The sequence below is a fragment of the Perca flavescens genome, chromosome 17 (assembly GCF_004354835.1).
Source record: "Perca flavescens isolate YP-PL-M2 chromosome 17, PFLA_1.0, whole genome shotgun sequence".
NCBI classification, from domain to species: Eukaryota; Metazoa; Chordata; class Actinopteri; order Perciformes; family Percidae; genus Perca; species Perca flavescens.
The window spans coordinates 6215660-6226268 of record NC_041347.1 but is presented as its reverse complement, the minus strand read 5'-3'; the positions used below and the strand labels follow the sequence as shown (position 1 = coordinate 6226268).

Genomic DNA, 10609 nt, shown 5'->3' with positions numbered 1-10609 from the left:
ATATATATATATATATATATATATATATATATATATATATATATATATAAGGACTCAGTGGATGAGGCATATGAGCGAAAACAACTACGCTATGCTGAGCTGGCTGCTGAAGCACAATATCGCGGATGGAAAACTGAAGTCCGTCCAGTGGAGGTGGGGTGCAGGGGGTTCGTGGCAGTGTCTACCACCAGACTGCTTAGAGACCTGGGAATCAGAGGCCAGAACCTGCGTCAGGCCATCAAAGCAATGTCAGAGGCCGCTGAGAGAAGCAGCCAGTGGCTCTGGATAAAGAGACAAGACTCCTGCTGGGCTCCGGCTTGATTGGGGGGATACGCTTCGGGGACTTGATCATCCCCGTAGGGACTTCCTCAGCCGAGGATGTCTAGTTATAATGGCCGAAACATCCAATGAGGCCTGAGGTGTACTACTAATGATGTGTCCCTCGGATCACCCATCAAGGGGGATGCTCACCTGAAAACTTCACTGTCAAATACACTGCCAAGGTCAAGGACATTCTCTTAGTACGCGCTTGCACTTGTATTACATCTCGTCCTGTGTTCCCTGAAAAAAAAAAAAAAAAAAAATATATATATATATGTACACTCAATTCAAAACATATCAAAATAAATGCTCATGTACTGCATGTGAAACTGTGCCCAACACACTGAAAGGAGCAAATGATATCACTGGAGCTGAGTGCACTGATTGCCTTGATTGATTTGAGGTGTGGGCCTACACCAGGCAGCAGCAGGGCTGGTGGCAGTCTGCTGGAGGGAGACAGGAGCTTCCATCGTACACCCGCAGCAGCAGTGGACACAAGCTGACTTTCCTATTGTTGACGGCTTGGAAATGGCTAGCAGGTAATGTTACTTCAGGTCACATCACTTTCAACTTTTTAAGAGCTAGGGTCGACAGTATGCTGTGGCTTTTTGGACTATGAATTTCTTGGGGTTTTCATACTAGGTCATTTTGTATTCAGGTTAACCCAACAAGTAGTATGAATCAGTGGAAGTACATTTTCAGTATAAACCTTGTGTTGGCTTCCCGTCAACCTTTCAACGTTTTTGACGCCTTTGTTTTTGCTTTTTCCAACATTTTAAATTGTCTTCTTTACATTTTCAGCACTTATTTCGACGTCCCATATTTTCTGATATAAAACAAAAATTGAAAACGGGTCAATTTGACCCTAAGTCAACACAAGAGATACAGTAATTGCTGCCTTCCACTCTCTGTGTGTTGTCGTTCTCTAACTCCCTTTGCTTCGAGAAACAACAACAAACTTCTAGCTTGTAGCTTGTAGTTTGTAGCTGCCAATACACAATACATAATTACATATCTGTAATTATTTCATTATCTTTTTATTGTTTCTTTATGTTGATGCATTCTGATTCTGTGGCAGAACTGCTGATTTCAGAGTCATTGGTGCCAAAATGTTCCAGTTCATGCGGAGCCTGACTCGTAAGAAACCTCTGGAGCCAGAAGGTGAGGAGTCCAACTTCTGCCGATGCCTGACCACCTTGGACCTGGTGGGTCTGGGTGTTGGCAACACACTGGGAGCTGCTGTCTACATGCTATCACGAGAGGTGGCCAGGGAAGTGGCCGGGCCCAGCATAATCCTCTCCTTCCTGGTTGCAGCGTTGGCTTCGGTCTTTGCTGGGTTGTGTTATGCTGAGTTTGGAGCCCGGGTGCCCAAGACGGGCTCAGCTTACCTTTACAGCTATGTGGCTGTAGGAGAGGTGTGGGCATTTGGCTGGAACCTGCTGCTCTCCTACGTCATTGGTAAGTAAAACACACAATAATGAAGAAGTTGTTCAGATGTTGTGGCTTTAGTCTATTGTTAAAAAAACTTTTCGAGTTTTAATTATTTTTTTTCAGATTTCCCCCTTATTTTAGCAATGCCCCAGACATTAACTATGCATTTTCTGTATTGATATGACAAAATTATTATCCATTCATTGCAAATACTGTGCCCAGTGGTGGAAATAATATTCCGATTCTTTCCTTAAAGGGGCTGTACTCGAAATACGGATACACAGTGGGCTGGGATTGCCCGCACACGGCTGAACTACCTCCGTTTCTTTTTTCTCACAGCCACATTAACATGCACGCATGGACCGGCAATCAAAACAAATTGCGAAGCTCAGATTGCAACACGCACAGAGGGAGTGCGCCTTCATTTTCTGCTCAGGATGCCATTACTCCAATTTATCTTTACATTTGCTGCTATATTAATGTTTTCAATATCCAGTAAGCCTACAGCCCCTTATGTAAAAGTACTAATACCACGCTGTGAAAATACTCCACTACAAGTAAAAGTCCTACATTCAAAACCTTACCTTACTTAAAGATATACTAAGCTTTTTCTAAAAAAAAATAAATACAATGTATAGACTCAGACAAACACAATCTCTCTCAATCAACACTCATGACCCACTAGAAGTGTGTGGTAGTGTCGGTATACACCACTGACAACATTACCTGAAAAAGGCAAAGTGAAATGTAGTCCTTTTATATCTAGCAACAACCGCTAACTAGCCAGTTAGCATGTCCGCTAAAACAGTGTCTGGAGTGACTACATTTAAAATATCTTTTATGCCGGGTCTTCCGACCTGTGAGTTTGTCCACCAGGTAAGGTGACATTCCAGCGGAGCCTCTGCAAAACACGTCCTACATCTTTTCTGCTCAGCAGGGAGCCCAAAAAGATATCCAAATTGAATGGATATGTTGTGATATTGTAAGTGCACACTATTTTAATTCTCAACCAACCAACTCTGTAATCCATATACATCCAATATACATTAACATGAACCTGGTATTAGACAAATTTAGTCCTGAAGAACTGTGTTGGAAGGTTTTGATTGTTAAATTTTCTAATTGTCAATTTTTTGAGGCAATGGTTCGAGAGCTCTGATAAAGCAAAGCCAATAAGTAGTTACAAAAAAAAAGCCAAATCAAAATGTGTATATCCTTTTTTTTTCTTCTCAGGGACATCTAGTGTAGCGGTAGCCTGGACTGGGACCTTGATGACCTGATAGACAACGTTATTGCTAAAACTCATACGTCAATGGACTCACCTGGCTTGGCTCCATACCCAGACTTCTTTGCTGCTGGGCTCATTATGCTGCTCGCTGGTAATATCTGTGATTTTTATGTGAAAGTTAAGGATATAAGATGCAGAATATTCCGCAAGCTGAAATTCTTAAAATTGTACACTTTATTTTTTTTAAATGTCAGGGATTCTTGCACATGGTGTGAATCAGTCAGCAGTCATGAACACAGTTTTTACTGCAGTTAATGTAGCTGTATTGGTTTTTATCATCATCGCTGGCTTTATAAAAGGAGACCTCAACAACTGGTACATCAGTCAGGAGACTATCCTGAATGCAACTCTACACAAGGAGTAAGATTTCTCCCTTATTTGGGCTTCAAATTATTATCATTCTCTTATGGACTTAAATGTTTAGCTCATCTACATTACAAAAAATATGTTCTCACCTACATCTAGTTAAGGTCTTCTAGGGTCTACTCAGTTCCTAGAAACCCAGCCTGGGTCGTGAGACAGACCAAGTCAATTTTATATTCAGTCTAATCGGGTTTGACTATTGCTGCAGGTCTTATGGTCATTGTAGTGCTGGGCGGTAAGACCAAGAAGTTGTATCGTGTGTGTGTGTGTGTGTGTGTGTGTGTGTGTGTGTGTGTTCGTGCAAATGTAAACTCTGCAGAGATGTTCCCAGAAGATACTCTATAAAGCTCTGTGTGTACTTCTTGAAGCTGTAAACATGAACTGATCTCTGGCTTGTGTTTGTAGTTCAGATCTGCAGCACATAGACACACAGACACACATAAACCATGGACTATCACCGTGGAGAGTGGGGATCACATTCAGAAACAGCATCTCTGAGCTGGTGAGTGACATCATGGCGCCCTCTGGTGACATCAGCAGGAACTACAAGCAGAGCACCACCAGACATATTCACACATGAAAACATGTTTATAGCTTTTATTAGTTTAATTTCTGTGTTTTTATCTTGCACACTCACCACACTTTTTAAATTACATTTTATGTATTTATTTGGTAATACTTCATCAATAAATACTTGAATTCTCTGTGTACTCTCAACATGCCATCCTTTGTTAAAATCAAAACATACTTTAGATTTAAAAACAGCTCTATTACATGTGCTTTTGGTACGTTTAATGGATATTTCTAGCCTGGTTGACACCAGACCCTTGTCAGTTGTAACTGACAGTGGGTCTGGGGAAGGTTCATTGACAGTTCGTTTCCAAAGGGCCGTCATCAACGGACGCCGCTCAAATGCTTCTGGGCGCAATTTGATAGTCCTTCAACCAATCAGACGATCCAGGTGGCGTAGCAGCGACGGGTTCGGTGGCCGTGTTATGTTTAATGTAAACAAAAAGCTGCTTGCTGTCGCTGCGCTATCGTCATCGTGTAAAGCCCGCCTCAGCGGTTGTGATTGGTGCCTCGATTTTGGGGACATTGGAAATGGGTTTGAATGGGCTCTTGGCCAGACTGACTTGCAGAGCAAATCTCAAATTTGCCGGAAGTCCATCAGGGTTTACCCAGGCTAGGATATTTCTGCATTTTAGTGAAATGATTTTACTAGCTATGACTGCTTATTTAGGTGTTAAATATTTGAGCAGTGGCAGTGGCCGCTGGGCCTTTGTGTGTGTGTGTATGGTGACGTGTGTGTTAAGCCACCGCTGCTTGGCTGGAATTTGTGGGGAGTCCTGTTGATCTCTGATTGTGTTATTTGTGTTTTTAAGTAAATATGAGATGAGCAGTTGTTGTGGGTTTGTTTTGGTTTCTTTGGTAATTGCGTTCATTTTGATTATATGTGATGCAGCATCCTGTCATACTGCGTGAAAGAGATAGCTTCAGTCAGTGTGTGTTCATGTCTCTGCAGTAGTGTATTAGGTGTCTCACACAGTAATGTCCTAGTGTGATTTAACTTCTGTAGGATAGTACTGAAGGCCCAGTTGTAAAATACACGGCCCACCACTGCTGTAGATAATCTCTCTCTCTCTCTCTCTCTCTCTCTCTCTCTCTCTCTCTCTCTCTCTCTCTCTGGAACCCTCTCTAGAACCCTCTCTCTATCTCTCTCACGTGGGCTTAAAGAAGTCTCTTGTTTTAAAGTTGTCCTCATGTTGTACTGCAGCAGCCTGGTGGTGTTGTCAGGAGGTGTGATGAAGGTAAAGATAGTTAAGGCCGTTCATAACGCTGATACAGGGAGCCGGCTGGCTGAACATTCATTCACACACACAGAGTCAGACAGTCCTGCAGTAACGCAGATGTTTCTGATTGGTCTGAATGTCTGCAGCACAAACTTCAGACTCAATCAACTTTTAGAGAAAATCATGTAACGGTAACCGTCTATCAGACTCCCAGTATCACGGCGTGCTGTGTTTAACTAGGGCTGCACAATTAATCACTATTGTATGGAAATCACAATATGGACTAGTCCAATATCCAAATCACAGGGGGGGCAATATTTGTGAAAGGCAAAGTGTGTGTGTGTGTGTGTGTGTGTGTGTGTACGTGTGTGTCTGTCTCACTGTGTGTGTGTGTGTGTGTGTGTGTGTCTCTGTGTGTGTCACTGTGTGTGTGTGTGTCTGTCTCACTGTGTGTCTCTCTCTGTGTGTGTGTGTGTGTGTGTGTGTGTGTGTGTGTGTGAGTGTGTGTTTGTGTGTATGTCTGTGTGTGTGTGTGTGTGTGTGTGGTGTAAACGTGTTTGTGTGTGTTTGTACGTGTGCCTTTGTGTGTGTATATTTGTTAAAGGGAGCTGCAGAGACGTCCCGGCCTACACCTCCTCTCCTCCAGACTACACCTCCTCTCCTCCAGACTACACCACCTCTCCTACAGACTACACCACCTGTCCTACAGACTACACCTCCTCTCCTCCAGACTACACCTCCTCTCCTCCAGACTACACCTCCTCTCCTCCAGACTACACCTCCTCTCCTACAGACTACAGAAAACATCTTTGTTTGGTACAGATCCTCACAAAAATCACACTATAATCATTTTAATTTCTTTCAATGTTAATAATTTTTAATGAAAATGAGAATGACACAAAAAACGATCATTCCCTCCAATATCGTGAATCATATTGAAATCGCAATATCAGTCATAATAATCACAGATATTTTCCTCATATCGTGCAGCCCTAACGGAGACACACAGTATCCGGCTGAAGGAGCGACAGATCGAGATGTGGTTGTTTTTTGGGTCTGATCTTTATGCCAAATACAAATATATCTGGTTGTTTTATTTGTTGGAATATGAAAGTATTTGATCTTTAAATGGTATGTGTGTGTGTTTGACTCAGCAGGCTGGTTCTTCTGAAGGAGAATCGGAGGATAACAACCTGCCGCCGTCCTTCTTGCAGCTGGACTTCACCTCGCTGCACACCGGCCTCACGCACGCCCACGCCAACAGAATGATCATGGTGAGTACGGCTCTCAAATATCGTGTGTGTGTGTGTGTGTGTGTGTGTGTGTGTGTGTGTGTGTGTCTGTGTGTGTCTGTGTGTCTGTGTGTGTGCAGAGAGAAAGAGAGAGATGTCTCGTGTTGTATGACCGTTAACAAATTCAACATTTCAGCAGAGGAGTTAATTTCCATACAGGTTTAGTGGTCTGACAGTTAACGGTGAAGTAGGGATTTGATTGGCGGGGGTATGGTGACGGTAATGTTATTAGTTAGCAGTAGACTTAATGAACCAGAGGTGAGTCTAATGAAAAGTTCTGTGTCTGCCCGGTTCAGCTCTGAGATTTTCTCACATTGCACAGCGCTGTGGAGGAATAATCTCTGAGATTAGGTTATGTTCTGCCTCTGGTTAGAAGAGGTGAATGTAGGCTACAGCTCACAGCAACTTCATACTATACACTCCCCTAAAGGATTATTAGAAACACCTGTAAGATTTCTCGTTAATGCAATTATCTAATCAACCAATCACACGGCAGCTGCTTCAATGCATTTAGGGGTGTGGTCCAGGTCTAGACAATCTCCTGAACTCCAAACTGAATGCCAGAATGGGAAAGAAGTTGAGCTACCCGAAAATTGGACAGTTGAAGACTGGAAAAATGTTGCCTGGTCTGATGAGTCACAATTTCTGTTGAGACATTCAGATAGCAGAGTCAGAATTTGGCGTGAACATGGATCTGTCATGCCTTGTTACCACTGGGCAGGCTGGGTTGGGTGTAATGGTGTGGGGACTGTTTTCTTGGCACACTATAGGCCCCTTAGTACCAATTGGGTAAATTGTTTAAATGCCACAGCCTACCTGAGCATTGTTTCTGACCATGTCCATCCCTTTATGACCAACATGTACCCATCCTCTGATTGCTACTTCCAGCAGGATAATGCACCATGTCACAAAGCTTGAATCATTTCAAATTGGTTTCTTGAACATGACATTGACTTCACTGTACTAAAATGGCCCCCACAGTCACCAGATCTCAACCCAATAGAACATCTTTGGGATGTGGTGGAACGGGAGCTTCGTGCCCTGGATGTGCATCCCACAAATCTCCATCAAATGTAAGATGCTATCCTCTCAATATGGGCCAACATTTCTAAAGAATGCTTCCAGCACCTTGTTGAATCAATGCCACGAAGAATTAAGGCAGTTCTGAAGGCCAAAGGGGGTCAAACGTGGTATTAGTAGGGTGTTCCTAATAATCCTTTAGGTGAGTGTATATTATAATATATATATTAATACTATATAGTGTCTGGCTTTTGTTTGATATTTAGTGTTAGCAAATAGCTTTTTGTTGAGTTTCCTCTTAGTGAAAAAGTAGACATGGAAAGGTGTGACACCTTTTTTTCGCCAACCTTATTCCACACAACAGTGGCAATGTTCCTTTCAGCTATGTGCTTGTGCTCCAGGAAAGTGAAGAAAAGTGAGTTTGGTATATCCAGCAATCATGTAGCTAACGTTGGAAGCAAGAAAAGAGTCAAAGGCTACTCAGCACGTTTGTGGGTCTGAGGTGTATTTCACATCTTAGCTGCCAAAGCGCCACTGCTGTCTTCGACCCTCTCTGACTCTGGTCCTGGGCTGAGATCAGTCAGTCTGCCAGGTGAGGGGGGGTGGCCAACAGCTTGAGCCGCAAAAGCCAATGTGTGCTTCTTTTATCGATATATATTTAACGATATCTTTTGCATATCTAATCCAAACAACGTCAAACTTGACACTGAACTTACTCGTGCCTGTTGCAAGACACATGTCAAGTCAAGTTTAAAATCAATTGTACAAACGGTTCAAGAGATATGTGCATAACACACAGACACACACACACAGACAGACAGACACAGACACAAACACACACGTTCCTGCAATTTATAGATGTATGTATTCCCATTCAATGTATTCACTGTTACGTGTGTGTGTGTTATGACGCAAAAGTCTTTATTTATGTGAAGTAAATTCTATTTTTTGGGGGGTTGTAACCCCTCCCCCCCCTCTACAGTTGGACTTCTTTCTGAGTGATATCTGCTCTAGTTTTTCCAACGTTTCAGACACAGATATGGAGATAATAACGCTCCAAAACCACCTTTTTCTGAACTATTCTGACTTTTTTCTACAATATTTCATCTTTATTTCTGTGTAATATTCTCCCAGGTGCCCCCCTGTCTCGGCCACCACTTCCTGTTGGAGCTTCAGATCCGACGATGTATCACCCATCAGACATCCCGGCTCAGGTACATGCTGATACGCAGATGTATGGAGTATACCCACTAGGAAAGGTCCAGGATTTCAGTAAACCCACTTACAAAAACGTGTGTAAAAAAAAAAAATTACACGTTGCGTGAATGTTTTGTGAGAGAATTTTCAGTTACACTTTACTTGAAGTTAACTACATAAGAGTGACATGACACTGTCATGTGTTCATGACACTGTCATGTCACTCTTATGTACACTACTTTTAATGAATTTGGATGTTTTATTTAATTTCATAGCATTTGAAAAATTAAAAAAGAACGTTGAAAAAAAGTGACAAAATATGTTGGAAAAAGCTTAAAAAACGGAATAAATAAATCTACAGAAACGTGTCGAAAAAGAACAACAAAATGTTGAAAAAAAAATGTTGACCCACAAAAGAAAAATTATATATATAAAAAAAATTATATAATAATTACATATATATATATATATATAATATTAGGGCTGTCAAAATAACTCGTTCATTTCGATTAATTAATCTGAGAAAAAATAAGGCAGATTAATACATTCCATATTGACCTTTGACCTGGAGCTGTTCTAGCCACCATTCAACTGTAAAATGAAGGAGGGAGACGAGAATGAGCTTTGGCTCAGTTTGATGCAGTCTATGTATTGCTAGATGTGGTAATGCTGCTCCTCTCTGCACATTTCCTCTTGTTTCCTGTTCAACGTTTACTTTCACTTTACAGAGTTTGTGAGCTTTTTCTCTCCGTGTGAGAAAGGTAATTTAACTCTAATGTCTATAAGCTGCAGAGAAACCAACACAACTGGACTTGTGGTTAATTAAAACTGGCGTCTTCACAAAGATCCACCGCCACATGGTCTGGGTATCTGGTTACTGTCTTATAGATCCTTTATTTTTGTCTTATAGATCCATTATTTCTGTCTTATAGATCCTTTATTTCTGTCTTATGTAGATCCTTTATTTCTGTCTTTTGTAGATCCTTTATTTCTGTCTTATGTAGATCCTTTATTTTTGTCTTATATAGATCCTTTATTTCTGTCTTATGTAGATCCTTTATTTCTGTCTTATGTAGATCCTTTATTTCTGTCTTATAGATCCTTTATTTCTGTCTTATGTAGATCCTTTATTTCTGTCTTATGTAGATCCTTTATTTCTTATGAGAACTCTAGCACTATCAACCTGTACAGACAAGTGGAAGGTCCCTTGTGTTGCTTTCATGGGACAAAGGAAGAACAAACACACACTGACAACAACAACCACAGTTACACATAGAGAAGAAACAAAGCTCTTATTGTGAAAATTTCTCCGGCTGTCAGAAAACAAAGATAATGATTGTCATAATGTAGTCTTGTCTCCATTAGAGGACAGAAAGATGACATTAGTCCTGGAGTCTTTCCAATGTTTCTGTTCTCCAAGAAAAATAATGAATGACAGAGCAGGATGAGCAGAGAGCAGAACTCATTCAGTGAAAAGCTTCAGACTTTATTTTCTGCTTGATATTTTCTAGTTTCTCCAGCAGCTTCTGTTTCTGGAGATTAAAAAGTGTTCTTCCTCTCTTTCTAACAGGACCCATCAGAGACCAAACCCTGCTGAACCTGAACCTGAACCCAGCTGTGTGTCCATGAAGAGTGACTGGTCCATGGAGACACCGCTACTTTAAAAAAGGAGGCGACCTGTAAGGGACAGGCCAATTAAAATGGAAGAGATGAGAAGGAAGAGGCAAGGACAGAAGGAAAGGGAGGAACATATTGAAATAAAGAGCCGAAGACCAAGGTGAGTTGTTCTGAAACCTCCAACAAACTAGAAATAGTGTTGTCTCATTGGGTGTGTGGTCTTCTTCTAGAAGGTCTCTGTGTTTCCAGCCCACTGTAGCCACTGTAGTCGTCCAGGTGAACTCTGGGAT

The 10609-nt window shown here is 41.6% G+C and overlaps 1 pseudogene; it reads left to right on the top strand.

The window, feature by feature from the left end:
• The first annotated feature begins 1430 nt into the window (after positions 1–1430).
• LOC114572497 (cationic amino acid transporter 2-like) lies at positions 1431–8759 on the top strand (annotated as a pseudogene).
• The last annotated feature ends 1850 nt before the right edge of the window (positions 8760–10609 follow it).